Source organism: Podarcis gaigeae, assembly GCF_964106915.1.
Source record: "Podarcis gaigeae genome assembly, chromosome: 12".
NCBI lineage: Eukaryota > Metazoa > Chordata > Lepidosauria > Squamata > Lacertidae > Podarcis > Podarcis gaigeae.
The window spans coordinates 58,703,500-58,730,964 of NC_139688.1; the positions used below are offsets into that span (position 1 = coordinate 58,703,500).

At 43.2% G+C, this 27,465-nt stretch overlaps 1 protein-coding gene and 1 long non-coding RNA gene across 8 annotated transcripts in view; one reads left to right on the forward strand and one right to left on the reverse strand.

Moving 5' to 3' along the window:
• Positions 1 to 27,465, forward strand: part of HECW1 (HECT, C2 and WW domain containing E3 ubiquitin protein ligase 1) — a 192,074-nt gene that overhangs the window by 7,454 nt on the left and 157,155 nt on the right. The gene's annotated exons all lie outside the window — the stretch shown is intronic.
• LOC310828709 lies at positions 1,544 to 7,011 on the reverse strand. The gene is made up of 2 exons (XR_014557078.1): positions 6,931 to 7,011; positions 1,544 to 1,826 (listed from the first exon to the last, which is right to left on the reverse strand). It is a non-coding gene; the product is annotated as an uncharacterized lncRNA (long non-coding RNA).

Genomic DNA, 27,465 nt, shown 5'->3' on the forward strand with positions numbered 1-27,465 from the left:
AGAATGTTCAATGTAAATCTAAGATGAAACATAGGTCGCCTCCTCCCCCCTCCCTCATACTGAATACATAGTGTCCAAGAGGCTAAGTAATGGTTTTATGAGTCATTCTTAGAGTTTTGTAACCTTTCTGTGGTTAGGACATAATGCACTTGGACAATGTATTTGTTCCTGAGAGAAGGGTCTGATTTTGCCAATCTGCTATAAAGGCAAATAATCAACTGGCAAGAGTTGCTGCAATGAAAGATGGAGTTTTTGTATTTGCTTCATCACCACCTTGAATGAAAGTGGAGACAGTGCTATTCAGCACAGAGGACCACTCTGAGAAGAGGATGGAGGATTGTTTTTTTTTTGCACACCTTAACCTGCTCCATTCTTAAAGTGGACTACTGCAATGTTCCTTCCCACCCTGTCCACACGCTTTCCTTGCATTTGGTTAGCAACTGGGGGAGGGGACTGTTAGTTGGCATTGGGTCCACTTCTCTCAGGAACAAATTTTAAAATATATACAAATAAACAGCCATGTAAAATATGTAATAATGAGGATTTGCATTGGAGTTTTTGTCTTCTCATAACTGGACAATGTTCCTTTCCCATACCAGGCAGTGGCACCATTACCTTCAGACTTGGGCCCAAGTCAAGAGCTCACTCTGCTCACAGTCCTCTCCTCCTCCAAAGACCCCCAGAGACTGGCACATGATAAAGAGTGTTGGGAAACAGGCAGGGCATCAGCACAGCCCCCAACTTAGCCATTTGCTTCCCTGCTACCTCCAGTGCTCTAATATCCTGTCCCCTGTCTAACACTGACTTTTGCAATGCAGCTCCTGGCTACATTATGGGAGGAGCTAGGAAGGTGCACATTGGAGCTTGCATGTTGTGGTAGGGCTGTTCCAGATGAAACAGCTTTGAGAGTGACGGAGGGATGAGGTGGAAGCGGATGTATTGGAACAACTCCAGGTGCCCCCAAGGTGATGGGAAGATCATGCTTACACTACCACCTAGGTATGTGAGTGAATAAAAGGCTTAAACCCTTGCAGTGGGTGCCAAAAACATGAAAGGGTGAGATGGCAGTGATTTGCCAGCAAAAAGAAAAGGGAATGCAGGACCTGCTGGGGACATTGTTACTTCTATTTCCAGATTACTCTAGTGTGTAAGAAAATAAAGGCATCACATTGGTTCTTCCTTTTGCAGCCTACTTAAGATTTCCTATCTTCTCAATATATTTGCACTTTGCAGTGGGCATGGACTACTTACAACACAGACACACATATACACATTTTTAAAGGGGAGCAAGAGCCTGTTAAAATGAACTCCCTGCTGTCTGACTTTGTGAAGGGTGAATTCCCACCCTCAACTTCCATACCATCCTAGGACAAGCAGCACACCAGTCTCAAAGTTTTAGCTTCATCCAGCTATGAATCTATGAGTCTGACATCAGAAAGGGAAGAAAATGAGAAGGGAAGAATGGGATCTGGACCCTAGACTGACTGCCCTTGGTTGACCTGCTGACGAGTCTAGTAGTGAGTTGTTTAATGATTACTTGCCATTTTCATATGTTGCAGCAGCTAATAAGGTTTATTTTGAACTGTTAAGTAGTTTTGGTCTAGACTATACAATGTAAGATAGCCTGATGATTGAGACCTTGAGTAGCCGTCATTAAAAAATGCTTCAGACCTTCATTCCTTCACATCCACCAATTTCCTTTGCTTTCTGGAAGCAGAATGGTGCTAAAGGGCAGATGACACACTGCTCCACGTTGTATTATTTCAGCCATTCCACCCTTGAGATTTTCCTCGAAGCTGGCGCATCCTTCTCCGTTCTGTTAATAGCTTTGATACAGAAGGAAATAAGTGGGTAATTGCAAAGTGTCACAGTTATCTGCAACATAGTTCATTATAAATGCAGTAATTTCTAGGTCACATAATTTTCTTTATGTCTCACACAATGGGAACATAGATTAATAATTTTCTTAGAGTAAGATGTAGTCCTTTTCAGAGCCTGCTAATTTGATGTGTAGGCAAAAAACATAATGTGTATATTTGGACACTATACTAAGACAGTTCTAATTTCTGTCCCCCTACCCGCAAAAAAAAAGGGGGGGAGATACTACAGCAAAATTAATTAAATGCTAAAATACTTCTGATTTTAGATTTGTGTTTCTACTTGGGTAAGCGAGAGAAGCAGATACAGAACTAAAAATATTGACTGCTTCACATCTCAGGAAGTGAAAAGTAAGGGATTTTAGTTTTCAGTACGGTTTCCTATCACGCATTGCAAGAGTAAGGTTGCCCTGGGAAATATAAATGGAATTTTAGTAAAGACAGAGGTGAATGATCACAGTGCCTCACGCATTGCCCATCCTAAACAAAAAAATGTAATAGTATTCTTTTTATTTCAGGAAAAAGAAAAATATGAACAGCAGACATTGGAAGAGAACATAAGTAGCTGGGGTGCATGTGAGCCTTTCACTTTGACTTCTTTTGAGAGATTAGAGCAATGGCTTTGTCTTCACTATTATTGGCCCAATCCCTCTTGGAGTGTCTGTTATAGAGAAGGAAGTCTCTTCTGAACCTTTGCTTCTCTGAGTAATCACTTTGCTAGATATATGAGCTTAATGCCTTCTTCCTTTCCACATTTGTCTTCTAGGGACCTCCTTTATTCCTGCCACAGAACCCCTGTTCATTGCAGAGGATTCTGGGGAGTATTTTGAGATGCAGACTTAACACCCAAATGCAACTGAATGCGGTTCCCTGGGACTCTCCCAACACTCCCCCATGCCTTTGCATCGCAGCAGATGGTTGATAGTGGTGAACAAGGACTCACCCACACCTCCATTTGCGCTGACGTTTTCCCCAGCGCTGAATCAGAACAATCAGCAATCTGATTTCGGCTTGTTCTGATTTAGTGCTAAAGAGCAGGTTTTCCAGGGGAAAGTGGCGGGCAAAGGCAAAACCACTCAGACCTGTGCCTAGAAAGTGAGGGACAAATGGAAAACTGCTTGGACTTGTGCTTTCTATGACAAGCCCTAAGCTGTGTTTCTGGGAAGTTTGTCTGCTGTTACTGATCATCATATTATGGAACCCCTGCTATAACTTCTGAGAAACCACAGGGTTGCTTGAAACACAGTTTGAAAACCATTGAGGAAGATGATAATGTGGCTCATTGTGGCTATATGATCACTTCACAAGATCACCTTAAGCATTGAGTGATGTGGTCTAAAGTGTGTTCATATGTGAGTGAACCTTTAAGGGCTAACTACATGTTACTAATGAAAGTAATTTGGCTCCAGTGGGGGGAACAGCGTGCTCCGGTGGTGTCAGCGGCTTGCGTGCTCTGGGCACCAGCAACTCATGTTACACTGCTGGGTGGCCCTTGGGTTGTAGGTTGCCTAGGCTTAGGTAGTGTTTCTAGGAGCACAGAGTGGAAAGCACTAGGTTAGAAAAAAATCTGTTTGGTGGCTATATATCCATTACTCAGCTTTAGGACTAGCTAATGTGTGAGATATTACGAGAGTGACAGTGCAATCCCATGCATGTTTACATGTTTACTGTCCAGTACAGTGAGGTGTACTCCTAGGTACATCTGTGGGACATCTGTGATCCTGTGGGACTTCTTCTTCTTTAAAGCTGAAGTTCTTTGTGTATATCTGAAATGGATTCAAGGACACTGTATTTAATTTGTATGAGTGTGTATAAAATACTGTTGTTAAGATAAACCTCGAGAGGTATATTTAGCATAGGATGTTTTCATTTTTTAAAAGGCAAACTGACGTGGGCTAATTAAAGCTTTTTCAATTTAATAATCAAATTCAAGTGTTTGTTGCCTGTAACTTGAGAGAAATTTGCCTTTGATGTTAAAATATTTTAATTGACATTTATTTTCTTTTAATACACCCTTGCAAAAACAAGCCCTAGCTATTTGCTTGTTTACTGAAAAAGCTTGCTTTCAAGCAATTGTTCTGGTCGTCATTGTTTTGGGAGCTTTTGCTCTTCCTTACACACACACACCACAAATTTCAAGCAAGGGAAATATGAAGTCTTAATCACAAGCAAACTCTTGTTTCCTTGGTGAGAATGACATTCCATCCCAGAACATTCAGCCCTCAGTGGCATGATAAATGTTATATTAATTTCGCTTTTGGTCTTGTGTTGATGGTAAAATAACCATCACATAATGATAACACAGCAGCTCAAGCCACGACTCAAGCTGTTGCATGTAGACATGAGTTGACAATCCAAGAGTAAAGCACATGTTGGGCTTACTAGGATTGCCAGGTTGCAACCTCTTACTTAATGTAGTAGAACCATAGAGTTGGAAAGGACCACGAGGGTCATCTAAGTCCAACCCCTGCAATTCAGGAATATTTTGCCCAATGTGAGATCAAGAGTCTCATGCTGTATTGACTGAGCCATCTCAATTGCTTTATACAGCAGGAGAGGGTGCTAACTCTTCCACCTCCCACCCTATTCCTTCTAGAGTCCCATCATTTCTGCACCTTTTCTGTTTCTTACTGTGGAGCAGAATTAAATTCCTACTTATTTTAAGCATGAGGAACATGGAATGATGGAGCTGGACAAGCAGTGGTGGCAATGCTTTTCCACTGCACCAGTACTGTCAAAGGTTCTCTGGATGTCAGTCTTAGGGCTCGCTAAGCAACCTGAGATTTAACACTCTTTCAGTGTGAATGAGACCAAAACTGAAAATAACCAGTACTCTAAGACTGGGTTCAAGAAGCCGAAATTGAAGTACCACATTTTTCGTCGTATAGGACAGACCGGCCCATAGAACGCACCTAGTTTTTTGGGGGGAAAATAAAGGAAAACAATTTTCCTTTATTTCCCCCCCAAAACCAGGTCGGGGAATCCAAACCAGGTCAGGGAACAGTGGGATGGTGGCGCTGCACCTCCCCACTGTCCCCCGAGCTTGTGGGGCTGACACTCGGGAGAAGCGCGCTTCTCCCCAGCGCCAGCCTCCAAACCAGGTCGGGGAACAGCGGGATGGCGGCGCTGTGCCTCCCCGCTGTCCCCCGAGCTTGTGGGGCTGCCCGATGTCTGCCCGAAGCGCGGGGCGCTCTGCTTCAGCGCTCCCCATGCTCCGTGCAGCAGGCTGCGGGTGTCTGCCCGAAGCGCAGGGCGCTGTGCTTCAGCGCGCCCCCCGCTCCATGCAGCAGGCTGCTATCCGCAGCCTAGGGAGCCCTGCGGGAATTCCCGCGGGCTCCACAGGCTTGCTGATAGCTTCCTGAAGCCTGGAGAACGAGAGGGGTCGGTGCGCACCGACCCCTCTCGCTCTCCAAGCTTCAGCGAAAGCCTGCATTCGCCCCATAGGACGCACACAGATTTCCCCTTCGTTTTTGGAGGGGGAAAAGTGCGTCCTATAGGGCGAAAAATACAGTAAGTGAACAGCTCAATTGGGAGGGTAGTCTGGAACCTACTCCATAGTCCTGGTGGAGTACCTGGTAGCCCTGCAGAGTGGGAAGTCTGCAAGACAGAAACAAGAACCTCCCAGTCCAGAAAAATACTACTGGGCATGCAAGACAGTAATATAGCTGGACTGACAGGCAATTGCTGGAGTTTAATGAAGCCAAGAAGTGGAACGTAGAGTTGGGCAAGGAAGTCTAGCTGTGGAGTTGGAGGCAGAGCTGGTTGAAACAACGTTAAATTCTGGTAGAATCATTGTGGATACTCTGGTAGAAGATCACAGGGCTTCTAGTTGGAGGCTAGCCAGGCTCTGCAAAGTGGTACCTCAGTTTTTGAATGTGATCTGTTCTGGAAGACCATTTGAGGTCTGAAACATTTGAAAATCAAAAACTCAATAGCCAACAGCTAGGCCCAGGATTCTGCACTCAGCGGAAACCGCATGGCATGTTCAACTTCCAAGGCGTGTTTGAAAAATGAAGCATTTACTTCCAGGTTTATGGCGTTCGAAAACTGAAATATTTGTCAACAGAGATGTTCAAAAACTGAGGTACCACTGTACGTTCTTATTTCTTCACTTACTAGATTCCACTCACCTTCCTCCTCCACAGCCTGTATCAGTGATAGAAAACCTGTGGCCCACCAGATGTTGGATTAAAGCTCCTGTCATCCCTAACCATTCACTGTGCTGGCTGGGGCTGATGAGCGTTCAAGTCCAGCAGTGTCTGGAGGGGCCACAGCCTATCCCCTCGTGGTCTAGATCCCACTTGCATCTTTTTCCAGTAGTGTTCATTCACATTTCTTTCAACTGAGACAATACAGTGTAGCTACTTTCTCCTTTTTTATCGTACGCGTACCTCACAGTGAACCACACTTTCCAAAATGTTTGGTTTGGCTATTATAATATCACTTTTGCCTTAGAACTGGACTGAACACTTTTTTTGGGGGGGTATAAACTGATTTCTGAAATGATAGTATGTGGTTGCTCTATTCAGCTGATAAACAAAGTAGAAGTAACTTATAAATTTGTTTGTATGTGTGTCAGGAGGCAAGGATGCCCGTGGTGGTACAGAAACGAAAGTTGGCTTTGAAAGTCTTTAAAGCGTATGCCAGCAAAAGTGCCCCACAGGAAGCTGCTTATTCACATTATTTAGACTCAGCCGAGACCCTATTCTTAGGCTTGAAGCAAGGAAACCATTATGTTATGTGGCTCATTTCTGTGCCCCAAAAGTCCTGGGCTGCCTGGGAGGAGCCCACACAATGGCTGTTCCTCATGCTGGTGTTGCCAATATTTGGCAAACCCTCACCGTGATCAAAGCCCACGTGAAAACTTATGTCACCTCTGTGGAAGGACGTGTGTATCCAGAATTGGCCTCCACAGCCACTCACGGACTCACTGTTAAGGCTGTGTTCACGTAAGGCAAAGAAGAAGCCCAAGCTTGCAGGAAGAATGATTCTGATACAACAGGATGTCTGCAGCTGGACCCTTCCAATGCAGCTCTGGGCTTCTGACATTTACCTTTATGGCCCAGGAAGGAGTCATTGCAAATGTGAGAAAGGATCCTTAGAGCTGTTCCTCTCATGATGTAATAAAAGTTCTACTTCCTTCAGCCCGAGAAATGCTGGGATGTTGGAGACTGAAAGACACCTTGGTCTGCATCAAGGAGGGGGAAGCTGTGGCCTTCCAGATGTTGCTGCACTACAACTCCCATCATCCCTGAGCCATTAGCCTTGCTGGCTCGCTGATGGGCATGAGTCCAAAAAGGTTTGGACAGCCATACATTTGCTGCCTGTGGCCTGCATGGTGAGATTTTGAACCCTTGTTAAGTAGGTATCTTGGGTTTGAAATCTCTCTTGCCTCTTGTCTTACTTAGCTGTAGCAATTCACAGCTGGCAGTGGAAGTTGGTATAGCAAGTAGGGGAACAGACGGGAGAATGAAGTGCAGTTTCCCCTTCACTGTTTTGTCCTTTCTGACTGGGCACAGGAAGAACTTCATTGGTGGTGGTATTTTAAAATGTGTGTAGCACTCAATATGCCAGCAAGTTTGGAAAACTCAGCAGTGGCCAGAAGATTGGAGAAGATCAGTCTACATCCCAATCCCAAAGAAGGGCAGTGCCAAAGAATGCTCCAACTACCGCACAATTGCACTCATTTCACACGCTAGCAAGGTTATGCTTAAAATTCTACAAGGAAGGCTCAAGCAGTATGTGGACCGAGAACTCCCAGAAGTGCAAGCTGGATTTAGAAGAGGCAGAGGAACCAGAGACCAAATTGCAAACATGCGCTGGATTATGGAGAAAGCTAGAGAGTTCCAGAAAGACATCTACTTCTGCTTCATTGACTATGCAAAAGCCTTTGACTGTGTCGACCACGGCAAACTATGGCAAGTTCTTAAAGAAATGGGAGTGCCAGATCACCTCATCTGTCTCCTGAGAAATCTCTATGTGGGACAGGAAGCTACAGTTAGAACTGGATATGGAACAACTGATTGGTTCAAAATTGGGAAAGGAGTACGACAAGGCTGTATTTTGTCTCCCTGCTTATTTAACTTATATGCAGAATTCATCATGCGAAAGGCTGGGCTGGATGAATCCCTAGCCGGAATTAAGATTGCCGGAAGAAATATCAACAACCTCAGATATGCAGATGACACAACCTTGATGGCAGAAAGTGAGGAGGAATTAAAGAACCTTTTAATGAGGGTGAAAGAGGAGAGCGCAAAATATGGTCTGAAGCTCAACATCAAAAAACGAAGATCATGGCCACTGGTCCCATCACCTCCTGGCAAATAGAAGGGGAAGAAATGGAGGTAGTGAGAGATTTTACTTTCTTGGGCTCAATGATCACTGCAGATGCTGACAGCAGCCACGAAATTAAAAGACGCCTGCTTCTTGGGAGAAGGGCAATGACAGGCCTAGACAGCATCTTGAGAAGTAGAGACATCACCTTGCCAACAAAGGTTCGTATAGTTAAAGCTATGGTTTTCCCAGTAGTGATGTATGGAAGTGAGAGCTGGACCATAAAGAAGGCTGATCGCCGAAGAATTGATGCTTTTGAATTATGGTGCTGGAGGAGACTCTTGAGAGTCCCATGGACTGCAAGAAGATCAAACCTCTCCATACTGAAGGAAATCAACCCTGAGTGCTCACTGGAAGGACAGATTGTGAAGCTGAGGCTCCAGTACTTTGGCCACCTCATGAGAAGAGAAGACTCCCTGGAGAAGACCCTGATGTTGGGAAAGATGGAGGGCACAAGGAGAAGGGGACGGCAGAGGACGAGATGGTTGGATAGTGTTTTCGAGGTTACCAGCATGAGTTTGACCAAACTGCGGGAAGCAGTGGAGGACAGAGGTGCCTGGCGTTCTCTGGTCCATGGGGTCACGAAGAGTCGGACACGACTAAACGACTAAACAACAACAACAACAACAACATTTTAAAATGTCTGCATTCCTCCTTTCTTTCTTTCTTTCTTTCTTTCTTTCTTTCTTTCTTTCTTTCTTTCTTTCCCCTAAGGTTTTTGCTTTTTTGTAACTAACAGTATCAGGAGCAGGTTTCTCAATTAAATACCGACTCACTGTCTTAATCTTTATCCACGGTGTGCCTTATTGTGCCCTTATTCGCCCTTGCTTTAAATTGATTAGTAAATGAAAATGTTATTGCTCCTTTTAAAAAATCTAGCTTTACTAATGTCAGGCAGAAAAGGCAAGCTATCTGCATTGGCGTGTTCAAAATGAATCTAATCAAGACAGAAATGTCTCATTTCCCTGGGAAGTGCAAGCCAGAATTCATTACTATGACAAAGAAAGTAATGGTCTTCACTTTTTTTTTTAAAAAAAGGCCGTTTTAAAAGAGATTCTTTTTCTTTTATCTCTGAATGGTGTTTTTCTTACCTTGCCCCACAAGTCATTCTTACTATATTATTTTGAGCAACTATTGACATTGCCGAATCTGCTGAAATAGTGATGTTGTATGATGCATATTTTCCACAGAACACTCATTCATTCATTTCATTCATGCATGCAGTCTTAAGAAAACAATAGGTTGACAAAGTGCAGTTTTAGCAGCTCATTGTCACTGAAGCAGAAAAAAATACATATCTGCATTTTGAAGGAAATGTATTAATTTTTTCTTTGAAAAGCAAAACTTCCAGTCACTGCAGTACTGCATGGACTTGACAAACAGATCATGAGGATTTGTTCCTTCCACTCCTTGATTCCAAGCAAATATTTTAAAAAATATTTCCTCTCTCCATCAATTTTTAAAAACATAGACTTGCAAATCCTTTCTAAGTGTGATTTTGATAACCTTTCAAAATCTGATGAGATGTTTTATTTTCTTGTTTCTTTGAAGATAAAGAGGATTTTGTCCCGATATCCAAACACAATGGGATTGATAGACAAAGGAAATGCCAGTGGGGTCCTGCTGAAATGAGAAGCAGAGATCATGCAAAAGGATGAACAAAGACAAAGAGCCACACTCCACTTCTCATTCCCACTTCTCATTCCCACTCCTACAGCTAGGAGCCTCACTGATTGCTTCCTGCTCCTCTGCCTTTCCTTCTCTTTGACTTTTGTTGTTTTTAAGGTTTCTCTCATACTGAGTCACTTTTTTTCCTTCTTAAAAAAATCATATATTGACAGATGGTCTTTCTGCAGGTATCTCTTTCCCTGGATGTTCAATCCACGCTTGTTTCAATGACCATTTTCTACCAGTTTCCTTTCTACATTTTAAACACTTGCATCTTTAATTGCGTTTCTGTTCATGGAAGTCATAATAGGTTAGGTAAGATACATTTGATGGTGAGCACAACTCTTTTTTTAGGTTTCTCTTTTTTCCCACCTGCAAACCACTGAGAAATGCAATAGCGTTCCACTTAGTATTGCACATTCCCAGTAGAAACGTACAAAGCTGTAGCAAAGGACCAAATTCACAATCTAACAATTGCCCAGAAACCACCTCTTATTGTTCACTTGATATATCAACTGCATAAATTTCAATTTCCAAAAATAAATTCTACCACCAGTTAATGGATAACATGTCAAAACTGCTGTATCTAATTTTCCCCATTTTAGAGGCAAAAGCTGCAAACCCATGTACACTTTCCAAGAAGTAAGCCCTATTAAATGCAGTCCTACTTCTGAGCAAGCATTGATAGGATTGTGCTGTAATGCTTTTCTAACATTAAAAATGGCTACTGCAGCTCCAAGTTATCTATTTTATTAAAATGTGAAGCATATATAGAATGAATAGGATAAGCAGAAGTATAAATTCATCTCCCTACTATGTCCTGGAGATCCCAGGCACAAGTATTCCAGAAAGTCAGCTGTCAAAAGGAATCAGTGGGGTTTTCTGTGCCAGATAGTAGTGGTAGGTAGTGATGAGTCAGGATGGAACAAAATGTTACGAGGAAAACACAGGATTCCCCTACTGTAAATCCCTCCTCCCATAATGATGGAGTTGGGAGGGGGGAATTTGTGGGCAGCAAGGGAGCTTACCCTCCCCCTCTGATTTCTCCCTGCAAATGCTGTCTCTGGTAGTCATTTTCTCCCCACCCACCCCATCTGAGTTGTGAAAAAGGACGTAAGGGGGGGGGGGCGGGCGGACAGACGGGAGACAGACTTTTGAAGGAGGAACCAGAGTCTGCACATAAGGTTAATCTTCACTCTAGCTGCCCTCACCAATTACACCATGTATTCCTCTTATCTCTCAGCACATAAGCAAATGGGAGCCACATGCATTCACCTTGATAACATCTACTGTATGTTGTTCTTGCCCCCCTTTTTGCTATGGAGAGCAGTGGCTTTCTCCCCTGTAGATGGCGCAATAGTGTGTGTTCCATGCAGTTACGGGTGTTGCCATGGGTCATACCAGAGCCCCTAGTAAGTCACTGGGTCTTGGGTTTGGAGACTCCTGCTCTTAACGGTGCTATAGCAGCAATTCTCCCTAGGGGTGCCATCTCAATCTCAGCATTGTAGGTGCCTGCTGCCACAACGCAGACGTGCGATGTCACATGAACATGCCTGTGACATCACACACATTAAATACAGGCATGTGCATGTGAAGTCACACATCCAGGTTGCAGTGGCGGCTCCTCTTCCTCCTCCTCTCCGTGGGAAGGGGCTCAGACTCGAAGGCAGAGAGAATCTGCCTCTGTATCTGAGCCCCCCCCCCCCCAAAGGGTGCCTCACTTGCTGGATGTGAAGGGTGGAACTGAAATGCCTTTCTCTTAGAAGCAGCATCACTGCCGCCTGCCAGCTTTTCTCATTGACTTTGTGGATGTCCAGCACCCACAATTATATTATTGTGGGTGCCCAAGCACCCATGGCCCCTGGAGTTGGCTCCTGCTTTCACATTAAATCAGAATAAATAAAGTTTTTACCCCTTCCTTGTGGGGCCCTTTATTGCAGAGGGGAGAGGGCACCCTGATGCCTTTTGGTGAGTTACAACTCCATAACTCGGAAGGGTGAAAAATGAAGTTAAATTGTAAATCGTGCACCATTTCTCCACTTCTAGTTGCCCTCTTGCATAGTGGTTCTTGCGCAGAATGCTCAGTGTGTGCATTAAAATAATAAATTTGTTATCACTGTCTTTCTTCAAAGGCACTTTTTCTTTGAGGGTTAGGGCAACATGGTCCAACTCTGTCTACGCCAACCTGGTGCCCTCCAGATGTTGGCTGGGACTGATGGTAAACGTCTGGAGGACACCAGGTTGTCAAAGGCTGCTCTAGCTGATGGAAGAAAGAGTACGATGGTCTCATTTGCCTAGTCAGTCTGCTTCGAAATATACAATGAAATATTCAAATGGAAATAATCCCCCAGTGATGATGCCTCTGGGAAGAGTTAATTAAAAAGGATGAAATTGAATTAAAAATGACCTATTATGGACTGCCAGAAAGCCATCGCAAAACTTAGAAATATTATTCTAATAGCTTCCTTTTTGTGAGAAATTGCTCATTGCACTAAATAGGTCTATTTTGACAATGGGCAAATGACTGGCATTTCAGCTTTAATTATGTGGAACACCTAGGTGATTTCAAAACTACCCAGTTTTGAGAATGAGTAGAGAGAGAAAGGGGTACATTATGCAGCTAAGTTTTGAAGTTGTTGTAAGTTTAGGATGACCAGAAATTTTGTATGGGTCAAGATTATAATACTTAAATGCTAGATCACACTTTAAATAAAATCCCGTTCCATAGTTGTGTGTATCACAGATGGATCATAATGACAATAAAGCTTGTTTTCAGACATGTATTGAGTGGTGTGCTTTTCTACTTTTGTGAAGTGAGAGCATGTCCCTCCCCCCTGACTGTGACTTAGGTAGTATATTTGGAACTGGTGTGCTGGATGGTCCAGTCTGTGTGAGCTCCCCCCAGTTTCTTGAAGGGTGTGTGCGCACAATTTTAGCCTTTGTGAATCCAGGCCTCTATATGAAATTCAAAGTGTTGCTACTGACCTTTAAAGCCCTAAACAGCCTTGGCCTTGTATACCTAAAAGAGTGTCCCCACCTCCATTGTTCAGCCTGGACACTGAGGTCCATCACCCAGGGCCTTCTGGTGGTTCCCTCACTGCAGGAAGTGAAGTTACAGGGAATCAAGCAGAGGGCCTTCTTGGTGGTGGCACCCACCGTGTGCAACACCCTCCCATCAGATGTCAAGAAGATGAGTAACTACATATCCTTTAAAAGACATGTATATACTGTATATAACCTTTAGAAGTTTTTAATGTCTGATGTTTTATTATGTTTCTGTATATGCTGGAAGCTGCTCAGAGTGGCTGGGGAGACCCAGTCAGATGGGCAGGGTACAAATAATAAAATTATTATTATTATTATTATTATTATTATTATTATTATGCATTACATGCTACCGGATGCTCATAGCAGAGAGGTGAGGTTCAGACTGCTCCATGATGCAAGTTGGAGCTCCAGTGTTTGGTAGGACTGAGGGCTGTTGGCGCACTGCCAGTACTAGCTATGCTAACAAGTATATTCAAAGAGACAGGTGTTTCAATAGCAGTGATCACTGCTGTAAAGGGGAGTTATTTTTTCTGCTGAGGAATCGGGACTCTTGTCAGTTGGTAGTTTTATGTCTGAATTCTGTGTGTGCATTTTTCTTGCTCCTGCAACACTGTAAAGAAGGTGCTTGTCGTACTTTGATCTACCAATCACTTTTACTGGCTGTGCACATACAGCTAAGCGTGGGAATGCAGTGGAAGCAGTGGCATAGCGTGGGGGGTGCAGGGGGGGCGGCCGCACTGGGCGCAACATCTGGGGGTTAGGGTTAGGGTGCGCAAATCCACGGGTTAGGGGGCGCAAATCCACGGGTTAGGGATGCAAATTACTTGCCTTGCCCCGGGTGCTGACAACCCACGCCACGCCACTGAGTGGAAGCAATTACTTTGTGATTATTCTCTTTAGGTGATTGTTCTCTTTAGGTGTTCTCATTTTAGGTGATTGTAGTGGTTCCCTCTAGCAAACTCTTGGTGCAATGGGTCAGTGCATCTGGCTGTTAACCAGAAGGTTGGTAGTTCAAATCCACCCAGGGACAGCTGTTTGCAGAATTCCTGCATTGCAGAGGGTTGGACTAGATGACTCTCAGAATCCCTTCCAACTCTACAATTCCATGATTCTATGATTCCATGGTGCTTTAACTTATACAAATAAGCAAAAAAGATCAAGTTTTTTTCTTTTCATTTTTTTAAAGGCGAACACTGTTCTTCTCAAAGTGTCCCATCCTTGCATCTTTCGCAAGTGTAGTTGAGTAGGCATACACTTTTTAAAGTTTTAGTTGTATTTGTTGTATATAGAAAGGGAGCAGGAGAGGTCCACAGTAGACAGCTGCACCCTTGCCTGCTTTCAAAGTCCATTACTGAGTTGGTGTCCTTGGGAGAATTCCTATCAGTTTGTCTCAGTCTGTCACTTGTGAAGTGGTAGCTCAGCTTGCTCTCTTGGTTTTCATTGCAAAAACATAGAAGGTTTGGGGCCCTGGGCAAGAGTTTAGATCAGCACTACTGAGACTTTACGAGAATACATCTGTGCCCAACAGAGCTGAATACCTGGGTCTTCCTCGCCCCTACACTTGTTCAGCTCTTTTGACTACTTCCCTTTGTGTTTTTTCACAGTCCTGCTTACAGTATCTCATATGAACCTTCCTACAGTTATTCTCTTACTTTAGTTCCTGTGTTCTCATATGAACCATCCTGCAGTTCTTACTTTAGTTCCTGTGTTCAACATGTGACTTTATCTATGGTCTCAGATAACTGCACCCTCAGCAGTCTATGTCTTCCATCCTCTTTGTTTTGGTAATCCTAGTGGGCAGTGCTATTTTTCTAGAAAAATAGGTGCCGGAACTCACCATGAACACCTCCCTCGTTCTCTTATCATGGCAATGGCGCCCACCAGAGAGGTGCCAGAACCGAGTTCTGGTGAGCCCTGCTAGTGGGGCCATGTGACCCACATTTTGGAAATCTGAACTACATCTGTTAATAGTTCCATCTCATTACCATTGCCAACAAGGTGTACAAAATTATTTGCATCATTGTTAGTGTGCCATGAACCCCAATCCACCTCCATGGCAAAGCACTGCATTTACTTAGACTGCAAAATCACATTTTAGAGGCTAGTGTGAAGTGGCAGCTGAAAGTACTGGAGTTTTCACTACCCTTTTGCCTTTGACCTGCCTCAATCTTAAGGTCCAACTTCACATGAGGGTGATAGATCCATGTCTTAAAGAGGGTTGCGGGGTGGTGGTGGAGGAGTGTAGCTGAAAGCACGAAAGGGTCGTGTGGGTGAGGGCCATTGAATTATCCCCCTTCTGATGGCTCCCCAACCCTTGGCAGTGCATCCCCTGAAGCCATTTCCTCTGAAGTAATTTCCCCTATCTGGGCTTCAGTAATGGAAGTTAAGCCTGTAAGGAGAGAAGCAGCTGGAAGGGGGCATGCGTCAAGTACATCACCCCTTGCCTGTGTATTCCTTACCGTCGGCTTTACATGTGATTGGGGGATACAGCACTTGTGCTTGGTTGGGAACATATGTAGCTCTGTGGCTGAGTATCTGCTTTGCTTCCTATAATTCTAAATCATTGTCATGTGTAGTTTAGGACTCAGGTCCTTTATACCTAGGACATGTTTGTTTGTTTGTTTGTTTGTTTGTTTGTTGTACTTCTTACCAGAAGGATCCGGAATGGATTGCAGCATTTAAAAACACAGTGCAACCAGAAAAATAAAAGAACACCCAATAAAATCCTAAAACAATAATTCCATATAGCTCATTACAGGGAGGACACCAAAATGAGTTCTTCAGTTTTCAAAGGCCAGGATAAAGAGATGAGTCTTTACTACCTTTTACTAAAATGAAGATACTGTATACTTTGCAAAGATAGTGTTATTATTGTTGTTATTATTATTTAAATTTGTATACCGCTCTTCATCTGTAGATCTCAGGGTGGTTCACAGTATAAGAATACAAAAAACAACAACACAAAATACATAATAAAAACAACAAGAAGAACAAAACAAACCAATAACCCTCCTCCCCCAGGAGGCAAAATATTCACTTATGTGTATGTGCTTAGGCAGGGCCAGCCCAAGACATTTGGGCACCTGAGGCAGACCTCAATATGATGCTCCCCTTGCTACCTACCAGGGAAGAAAAGGTCAAGGAAGAAAAGGTCAGGGAAGAAAAGGTCAGGGAAGATCTACATCAGGAACAAGGTGGGCCAAGAAAGATTGGCATCGGGATTTGCTACCCTGGTGGACCCTGCTGCCTGAGGCAGTCATTTCACCTTTCCTCGTGGGTGTGTTGGCTCTGTGCTCGGCCATACGAATTCTCCCCCCTCCCAGAGCCCCTTACGTCATATGTGAAACAGCCCTTACTGGATTTGTTACTATGTCACTACAAACATTTGTGCTTGGTTGCTGTTTCTTTCCAGCCTCAGCCTCTGAAGATGCAGTACTGAATTGGACATAGCAATTTCCATGGCAACCCATGTTAGTTTCCATGGCAACTTAAGATTTTCACAAGCAAGAGATTACAACTTCACACTATCAAACAGTGGAGAAGCTACGATAGAGGAGAGACTGTTTTAGTCACGTGCATTATTTGACTGATGGGGAAAGACTAAAGAACTTAACTTTCCCCATTTAATTCCCTTTTAAAAGATCATGTTCATATTCAGGTTCTCGTTTAAAAGCCATTACATTGGAGCAAGCAGCTTGGCTCTGTAATAATACCTTGCCCCACGTGTCCCTCTAAAGTGCCCCATGTGTAACTCAGCAGACACATAATCAAAGCAAGCTTCTTTGTTTTCATGGTACATGGGTTAAAACTCATTTAGGTTGGTTTGAAAATAATGTTAGAGAAAACGTGGCTTGCATTGGAATTAAATGGTTTTAAGTTTCCACTCTATGATCCACTCACATATTTCACAACATACAATTCTGTGGCCAGGCAAGCCAAATGCTCTGCTAAGAAAAGCTTAAATCGGTTACCTGCATTGAGCAAATTTGCATATTTTTCATACTGCAAAATTTATTTTGCAATTTGTGCTCTTTCTGCTTAATTTAATAGTGGGGAAGGGAAGGAAGCCATGGAGAACACCAAAGTCCCAACCCCAACCACTGTGAAAGCTTATCCAGCCATCTTCCTGCCTCCCTGAGCTTTTAGCACACAATTTCAGTCATCTTGGAACTAGAGGGGGTAAAATCTTGAACTGATGAATTGGATTCAAGTGCTTAATGTTGATATTTGGTACTGCTTGATACTATGAGCTTTTTATATATACTGTGATTTACTTGTGGTTTTTGATGTGAGTTGGATCCAGAAGACGTTAGTCACATTTTTAACTATCCATGAGCATCAGTGATGTCACTGTGGATAAATACTTCCTTTGGTTCCATTTCTGTGGATCTGTGTAACTGATGTTTTGGATATAAACCACATTGAGCAAGGTAGATTAAGAGAGAAAGGAATAAATTGAGAATTACATTTTGCTTTTTCAATTAGCTCCTCAGGAAGCCTAATACCACATTCTGCATTTCTCATCCCCTTCTTTGGAACTGAGGCGCACATGCAGCCCTCTGAGAAAGGAATATTTATCGACCCCCTAAATTCACAAAGCCTTACAACTGAAATTAAACACTGAGTGTTTAGGATAGGGAAAGGTTAACTGACAGCTGACAACACCATAAAAGAGAAAGATAGTTGTGACAGTTCAGGAAAGTCTGTAAGAAGAAATGGGTTTTGAGGGATGTGTGGGAGGGGTGGCTTGTGAAAGAAAGTGGGTTAGACTGTTCCAAATATGCAAAGCCATAAGGCAGAAGGCGTGGGGAGGCAAGTTGGAGAGCATCTGCCAACAGCACATGAATTAGGAGCAGACTGAACAAGAAAGGAAAGGTGATACGTGTGGGGCTACTCCATTTTAAACTCCCCTCAGCCTTGCTAGGTAGGTTAGATGGAAAGGTATCAAGTCAAATCTTTATTACGCCCATAGGTCAGCATAAGGTAAAAGCACCTAGAAACACAAGTAGAGACTGCTAAATAGGCAAGAGGGCAACTGTAAAAGTAAGAGGCACTCATACTCATTCTCTCAGTTATGATAGACCAGGATAAGATAAAAACGCATAAGGCATCGAAGTCAAGCAGAATATAAATGTTTCCAGATGTAAACCTTCAGTTGTGTGGTACATACCATCCTCCGACATATGTCCATCATAGCAGCACAATATCTGGCGACTGAATATGTTATATCAGGGTTTATATCTTGGAGCAATAAAGATATATGGAATTGGTCTATGTGTCCTGGAAATTTGTGTATTATTGGCAGAATGAACATGACATGTATATTTGTATAATACTGGCAATGGGGGAAAAACCATGTTCAATTGTTTCTATGTATATGCTCAGAGCCACAGGGACATTTTCTCTCCTCATAAGGTTGTCTTCCTGAAATGACCTTCTGGATGGCTGAGGGGAGCTTTGCAACGAGCCAGGGTGAAAGCCTGTTTCTTCTTTTGTTTCTTCAAGATTAGTTAAATATGCCATTGGTGAGGTGAGATATCTACTCGTTTCAATGATAATAAAAACATGCAAAGGTAGTTTCTCCAGCTTCTGTTGAGTTTTATGATATGTATCCAGGTTCCCCCCGGGAACAAGTCCGAAATAACAAACTGGCATTTTTTGTTATCCTGTTCACTCACTTCTATATGCCTGGACATGTGTTCACTTGCACAGCTGAAAAATTCCTACCAGGCCCCCTCAACAGGCGATCAACCAAGATCCACGGGAGCAGGAAGCTGACGGAAGAGTTCCCGGCTGTGCGGCTGCTCAAATGCGGCAAACCACGCCCCCCAGCCAGCCAGATTGGCTGGCTGCAGCTGTGATGTGGGCCAGGACTCCCCAGTGACACGGGGGACTTGACATGCCCCCGCTAAGTGGGAGAGTGCAAGGCCAGCACTCATGCCCGCCCTCCTGTGAAGGAGAGTGGCTTTGCATTCAGTACAGGTGGTGCCATGATGAAATTGAAAAAATATGTAACAATGATTATGGTATGTTGCACAGAAGAGCAGATAATCCTCCTTTGCTTGATAATAAATGTCTTTAGCTTCAAGCCAAATAACCTCCAGCTAAAAGGATGTGAGGTGACAGGGCAAGGAAGAAGTGTTGGAGAATCTCTGTTGGCGATTGTGCCGGGCCAGGTGAAAAAATAGCCTGACTATGAAATGGTTTTTCTATGTTCATATAAATGCCAATGCAGTTCAAATGCCCAATTTTTGTTTATGATTGACACTTGAACATGCCAATTGCTATACAACTGTACAGTTAAGTTTGCTATTCTGTTCACGCACTGAGTGCGCTGGAAGAATAATACACTCCCCATTCTCTGCTTGTTTCCTTTTTTTCTTTTTCTGTAATTGCTGCTCTTCTCTGTGTTGACGTTTCATGTGGGTTGAGTGTTACAGACCAAGGAGTTGTCAGTAGATCTGTTGGAACGAAAGCTGTGATTCAGTGTTTCCATGTGTTGTGAGACGGCAGAATCTCCAAGAAGATAGTAGGCCTGGGCGATATATCAGTATATGTGGGGGCAGACTGCAATGACAGCTTCACTCAGCGGTATATCGCTGGTGAAAACATCACTGCTCTTGAGTCCCTCTGCCTCCAGTGCCCAGTGTGCTAAGGGAGAAACAAACTAGCCGGGAGCTGGAGGCAGAGGAACTAAAGTGGTGGTGATTTCACCAGCAATATACAGATGGTGAAACCGCCATGGCGCTCTGCCCCAGCAGGGGGAGAATCAAGCTGAATCTGTGAGGTGCGGATACAGCTTGTTCCTTCCTCCACTTCTTTAAACTGTTTGGCTGAGGAGCACGCTGCTGCCCTCACCTCAGCCAAGCACTTTTTATGGAGCCCCCAACCCACCACCGACTTGCACAAGCCAGCGGCAGGATGGGGGCTCCATTAAAGTGCTCCCCCTCCCCAGCTGAGAGAGCCTTGACACTGCTCCTGCTTGCATGGGAGTAGGAAAGAGCCCGACCCCTCCTGGCTGCTTTCTCTGGGAGGGTGTGCTGAGCCTTTCCTCCCAGAAAGACAGAGCCCACCCTCCCAGTGGAAGGCAGCCAGGCAGTGTAGGGGCTATTTGATGCTGCTGGCAGGTCCAGCACTCACCAGCAGCCTCCAGCAGCCCCCCCCCCTCTGCAAGACACGGATAGCTTGGGTTTGCACCCCGTGCTTTGCGGACTTTGCCCGGAAGGGTGGGCTGCATCATTCCTCCTGGGAAACGACCCCCCACTGGAGGAAAGAGCACACTTGCACAGGCGAAGGTGAAGGCAGTCAAACACACGGAGCCTGACAGTTTCTGTGCACTTGGCTACTGCCGCTTGGTCCATGGGGGTGTATTTTTGATGTGATTTTTCTTTGGAGCTTTCCACTAAAAGCCATTCATTGTTACAGAATAAAACAATGGATGTTACACTTTTACCCTTCAATAGTGCTATCATAAACAGTAACTCACTGAGGCAAAAATGTTGGATCGCACCACGGCTCCATATGCTCAGCACACTCTTTCCTATAGCAACCAAACAAATGTCCATAGGATGCTGGAAAAACAGAACAAGATGGAGGCAATTGGTTCCTGAGCACCTTCCACCACCACCCTCCGGCACAAATCCACACACATTTTTCCTACTAGCCTTAACTGCATTTGTTATACTGGAGCCTACATTAACTGTTGTGAATCTACCCAGGGTTAGGTAACCCTGGTTTTGTATCCCAGGCAAGAAGGACTGCTACTTCACACTAACCATAGTTAACATAGGTGCCAAAATAAATTTCTGTTAAGGCTCATGAGACAGGTGGGGATGGGGGTAGGGGTAGGGGTGGGGTAGGGGGGTGGAGGAATTTGCGAAAGAGAGGAGAGGGTATGGAGGATCCCATGGCCTGTTTGTTAGAGTGCTAGTATTAATACAGTATGAAGTAGAAATTCAACACTGATTTGTCTTGCTCATGAGTCTCATTTTCACAGGTTTGTGGGGAGGAAGGAGTCTTCTGGAGGGCTTCAGAAATGAAATGGATGCCCTCTAACTGGAGCATCCATGCCCTTGAGCTGTGCTACAGCACCAGCTGGAGCTGGTATTGATTTTAGCCATTAGGTTTTGAAATGTTCTCAAAATGTTTTCTTTTAGCCATGGGGATCCTCCCCAAAAGTTAATAATACCCCAGAGAGATATCATTGGTGCGTGTTTTGGAAAACAGCCAGTTAGAAAGATGATAGCACTCCCTGGAGGATAGTATGCTGTTTGTCAGCAATAAAATCACATCTAAAGCAGCAATTCTCAAACTTTATGATACACAATTTCACTAGTTCAAGAAAAGAGTCTTTCCAAATCCAGATAAAGATTCATCTGGCAATGGTTATTATTGCCCCTGATTTACAGGATGATGTTTAGGAAATGTGCACCTTGCCCCATTATAAAGTGCTAGAGCCAAAAAAAAAAAAAATGGAGATTAAATTGGCAAAACCACATCACCTCACTTTTTCTTTTTCTTTTTCTTTTTATTGTAATTTCTTTTGTAAAGCTTTCATATTTTAATTAATTCAGATTTCGTTCTTTCAATTTCACCCCAGATTATTTTGGAAAATGATTTATTTCAGTGAAGTTCTTAAGCATGCAAAGAAAGAAAGTCTGTAGCCCCTAAATAAGTGATTTGGATGGAGTCAACCCCCAAGAGGGACCCTCTTGCCCCAAGTGCCCTTGGTGGGGAAGCAGGCTCCCCCTCCCCCACCATATTCGCGCAGATAGTCTTTCTTTCCCTGGATGCAAACCAGTGAAGACTCTGTAGCCCTTGTTTTATATTGGGGAGGGGAATCACAGTGCATTCACAAAAGTGACTAGAGGATGGGAGACCATTCTTGTCATGGACCCTTGGGGCAACAGAGTCTTTTCGGGGGGGACAGCTTCCCTTCACCAGCTGATTTCATGCATGTACCTTTTGTTTCCCCTAATGGAAAGCAATGGGGACTCTGCAACTTACTTTAAGAGCATTTGAAACATGGTTCCACTGGGCAAGAAGCAATGCAGTGCAAATTGCAAAGTCAGGCAAACTTCACCAAAATGGCACCTGCCTGCTTCCTCTCCAGTCTCATTCCCTCCCCAGTTTTTCCCAGATTTCTTTTCCCCATGAGAGGGATGAAAATGCATCTATTATGATAGCTTTGGGTAGCGGTGAAAGGGGCAAAGAGGCAGTGAAAAGTGAGTGGTTTATCTTTGACGAGGGTCAATGAAGTCTTGTCAGATTCCCTGGTACCTCTGTCGCCTCTTGTGGCGTAGCTTCCCCTTGTCTCTTTGCAGTCCTTCACATAGGCATCTGGTTGGCCAGCTGGGCCTTTGGCCTAATCAAGCAGGGCTCTTCTGCTATCCTGCATGTCTCTGACCTACTGTTCATTATCTGCACAGTATAAGGCATCTTGGAACACCTGGCTTCTTATACTTCAGATGGCTCTTCCTGGCTCTAAGGCTAGGAGGAGAATATGTGCTGCTTTTTACACCTACTGATAGTTGTCACTATGGCAACAACTTGAACACGTGGTAACCTCAGAGCAGTTGTAATACACTTCAGTCATAAAGATGGTAATTTAAGCACAAACTAGCACAAAATAACTAGCGCAAAATAAATATAACGCTGTGGGCTTGCTAAATGTTGTTGGTTCTTTAACTGACATGCTGGAACAGATTACAGACAGTACTGAATGGAGGAATGAGATGCAAAGAGCATCTTCCATTTCAAATATAGACTTGAAACTCGGCTGACAAGTTGGTAGAACTGATGCTACATATTTTAAAGACTGCTTAATATTTACTTTAGGTTAAAGAAAAACCCTCAGGACTGTTTTAAGTCCACTTGGGCAGGATGTAAATGTAAAAAAATAAATATCTAAGATAAACAGAACTGCAGGTAGCTCTAAATATGGGAGAAGGGGATGCTGTTGATGGCTTCTAATTGGCAAGCAGCCGCAGAGTTGCTGCCTTAATTTATTTCAGTTTCCCAGGAATATTAGCATTTTCACTTTAAGGTCTGTATGAAAAAGAAGCTTGATAATGAGACATATTTTTAGCATGAAGTTCTTTTTATCCAGGAATTTTTAATCCACTTTAATACTCAGCATAGTGCTACTTGTTTTTCACTCCTTCTGCACATCACAACGTTGTTTTGTGGCAGTTGAGCGTACTCTGAAGAACTGACACAAACTGCCTAGCAGCAAGGCTGCTGTGAATCTGTTTTTCATTCTGAATGCAACAGATACTTTGCGGCCACAAAAACAGTGTTTCATATGATTGGGAACATAAGCTGAAATGTTGAACCTTGTGAAGCATACCTGAAAGGTTCATCGTCAGTGGACATGGACAATATCAGGTACACCATGTTCCATATCTCATTCTGCAAGATGGACAACCCAGGATGCTCAGGAGCAGGAAACATGCTCAGAGTGTGCCAGGTTTTATTCATATTTAGTAAATCCATGACGGTTCTGCTTTTGAGAATAAATGTTAGGAAATCTGTGTGAAGAGGTGTTTAACCATGCAGTCCTCTACATGGTAGTAATCATTGTGTGAACTTGCAATTGTGATTGCATTGCACAGAGACTGCAGTTTAAACAAAAAGTAGCAATTTAAGAGGTTAAAAAAACCCACCCTGTAGAGTTGTACCATTAAAGCTAAAGGAACTTCTCCAATGTAAACAGACAGAAAATGGAGTTTGGAAGGACCCATTACATTGTGTGAGAATGTAAGGAAATGAACAATTTTCAAAGTGAAAAATGAACTAAAAATAACTTTTTACAATTTTGTAAAGGATTATACTACCTTAGTTTTAATTTCTTTTAATATGCCACCGACTGCTTTGGGAATAAACTCAAACTGGGACTGCAAATGCTGTCATTTGCTTTCCCCAGAGCCAGATTGTAATTATCTTATTCGCTTGTGTTTGTGCAATCAAAGGTTTCTATTTGTATGCCTTACCAGCCATGCTAACAGGCACATCAGCATAAGATGGCACGAAAACGCTACAGTATTTTTGAGGCCTGCCAATTGTAGTAAATGTTGAAAAGACTCAGTAGAGCATTTGCATGTATCAATAGAAGCAAGTATAAGGAGAAACATTCTGCATGTAAGCTCCTAGTGATGCTTCTCTAAGCTTAGCGGGACAGGTCTCATTCATTTTTTTCTTCAAGGAGCATTACCAAAATAGCAATTACTGTGCTTTAAAGCTGTCCAAGTTCAAATCAAAGGAGTGATTGGAAAACTAAAAAATAGTTTTCGGATTTGTAGATGTACATGCTCCATTGTATTTGTCCCACAGCTCACACAACTCTGTATGCAATTATATAGAACCTCTCAAAGACTAAATATAAAAATAAGCCATTTATATTCCACCCAGTATCTGTTTCTTTAAATATAGCTTTATTAATTATAGCTGTATAATTCAGCATTCCATTGTGGGCCTCCGGGAGAAAAACATTCAAAACAGATATTTGCATCTGGTGATCTCGTTGCTGGAGTCCTGCTTAGGATTTCACACAGCTGGGCCACTGCCACTGCACTTTGAGTGATTGAGAACAAAGCTATAACACTCCCGGGGGTTTGTGGACAGTTTTTTTCCAGCCTGTGGATTATCCTTTAGCAACAAGTATACTTGTAGAAATTCTTTTCTCTTTATTGAACTGAGGAATATTTGGATGGAACTTTGGCTTTGAGACATCCTGTATTGCACTTGAATATGATTTTGGTATTGCATACATTATGTAAAAGCCGTATTTAAAGAAACAGACACTTGGTGGAATATAAATGAATTGTTTTTATTGTGGGATCACTCTTGTGAACTGAAAGAGACCTGCCCGAGTGCTGAAAGAAATAAGTTCAAGGCTCCAGTGAGCCTGAAGCAGTCACCAACAGAATAGGCTGCACGCTGCATCACTACTTTGCCCTTCCTTCCTTCCTTCCTTCCTTCCTTCCTTCCTTCCTTCCTTCCTTCCTTCCAGTTGTCTTCTGCTGGGAGTGGGTAATTCTGTAACATCTCTGCATCATGTGTGATTTGATCGTACAGCAACATTAAAAACATGTCTAGTTTCAAGGGAGACTGTTCATTGCATCTTTGCCTTAAATCTCAATGTGTCACAGCCCTGGGTTTCTCTCCGTCCATTCAGGAGCTATAAAATATATATCTTTAAAATTTGAAATCGTAACATGTTGCCAAAGATCAGCAACAATGCCCTAGTAGTGTATCCAAATTGATTCTGAAAAACAAACAAACAAACAAACAAACAAACAAACAGCAAGTGACATTGAGGATTTTAAATGTTCCACACCAGAAATATACTTTGTATTTATTGCTTTTGGTCTCTTAGTTTTAAATATAATCTGTTCTCACATTATGTTAAGAAAGCAATTCCCCCACTGTGCAACATGAAGAATCAAAACAAATAAAGGCTGATGAGTGTGCCCATTATAGTTCTGGTTGAGTCTGTGCTTGCCTTCTTCCATTCTGGAGGAATGCCCAGAGCAGCTGCTGACACACAAGCACAGGAGTAGGTTTCTCTGAGGGCAGATCATTTTCTTTTTTCACATTTGAAGGGCCAAACTATATGTGGTCTTTGTCCCTGCACACTTAGAATAATTGAATTGCAGAGCTGGAAGTAGCCCTGACGATCATCTAGTCACACTGCCCTGAGACCTCCGGGTATAGGGCGATATATAAATTCAATCAATCAATCAATCAATCAATCAATCAAATAATAATAATAACCAAACCCCGCAATGCAGGAATATGCAGCTGTCCCATACAGGGATCAAACCTGCAACCTTGGTTTTATTCAGCACCACACTCTAACCAATGGAGCTTTAAATAAATAGACAGTGTTGGTTGGATGGGGGGAAAGAGAAAATGGATTAGGACCATAGAGTAGGGTGACCCTTTGCCCTTATCCTGATCCAAATTGAGCCCCCATCCCCAAATATCTGCTCTTCTCAACAGGAGGAAAGCTGGTCTGACCTGCGTTTGGAGCTATCCAGGTCCTCCAAGTACTGAGCTCCTTTTAATTCAGGATCTCCAGAATGAACCCCTGGGCCCAAGCTTGCTTCCCAACCTGGCGATGCTCGTTCCTGGAACAGAATATCTTGTCAGCTTCAAGCTTGCTCTGGGGGGCAGGTCTGTGAATACCTGAAAGAGAGCTCCACCTCTCCACTGCTGGCTTCACTCACACAGGATACTCCCAGGTCTCATAATGTACTGTCCTCGCGCACCTCCTGCCCCACCAAAACCATGATGACAGAGGCTTTTGCTTGGAGAGTAAGAAGAGATCTTTACTTTTTTGTTTGTTTGTTTCAGATGGGATTTTAATGGGCTTCGTAAAGCCAAAAACTCAGCACAGGAACTTCCTTATCCACTTCACATACAATGTCTCAAGAGACAGAAAGAAGCATGTATGTTGTGTAGTAACACACGTATATCAAAATTACATTGGAAAAGGCACTTGTGTCAGCGTTTAGATATTGATTCTTGGTTTTTCTCCTTAAAAATAAAAAAAAAAATCTGTTATTCTTAGACAGTGATGGCATAGATGCAAAATGTCCACCACTGCCATGCATATGGAGATGTTGCTCCCCATAGCATAATAAGGAGTTAACACATTTTGCAAACCCAGCATTGCCACTTTTCTTTTCAAAACATCTGCTATAGCAGAGGGTATTAGGGAAATGAAAGGTTTGTACATAAATCAATCTGTCATCAAGGCACTACCATTTGGAGAAATAAATTTATATTCTAAGAAGGAGGGGAAGGAACACAAATGCCTGTTTCTTCTCCATTATGTGCTCTTAAGTTCAGGGTAGTGCAATGGTGGTGGAAGAGAAGCGTCAAAGGCGACAGCTGAGGAAGTCCAGTGGTTAACAGCCTTCAGGGGAAAGCTTTCATCTGCTGAGGAAGCCCCACCTCACTAAGATCCCACATGATCTGGGAGTCTTACCTAGAACACACCCCTTATTTTCCTGATGCTGCAGGAGAAGATGGGTAGTGATGAATAAGCTGTGTTTTCAGAGAAGATTGTTGTCCATACTACTTTTTCACATAGTTACCCCAGCATTTCCTAGTATACAGTCTGAACATCACTGGTTAATTTTGTTTTTCTGATACCATAGCTACAAACTAGTCAGCAGCTAAATTTAGCTGACTGTAACATATCTCACTTTCTGATCAATATGAACCACTTCAATTTATCCAAGTGCCCAAGCTTTTTTCAACCATAAAAAATTCCAAACTTGGTTCAGAATAAAGTGTTGGTGTGTGAATTTCCGTTTGATACTTTAAAGGTTACTGTAATTTTTAAAAACGGAGCTTTGATTTTTAATGCGCACTGCACAGAAAGAGAGGCACAATGTTATACTTCGATATTACAGCGGTACCTCGGGTTACAGACGCTTCAGGTTACAGACTCCGCTAACCCAGAAATAGTACCTCGGATTAAGAACTTTGCTTCAGGATGAGAACAGAAATCGGGCTCCCGCGGTGCAGC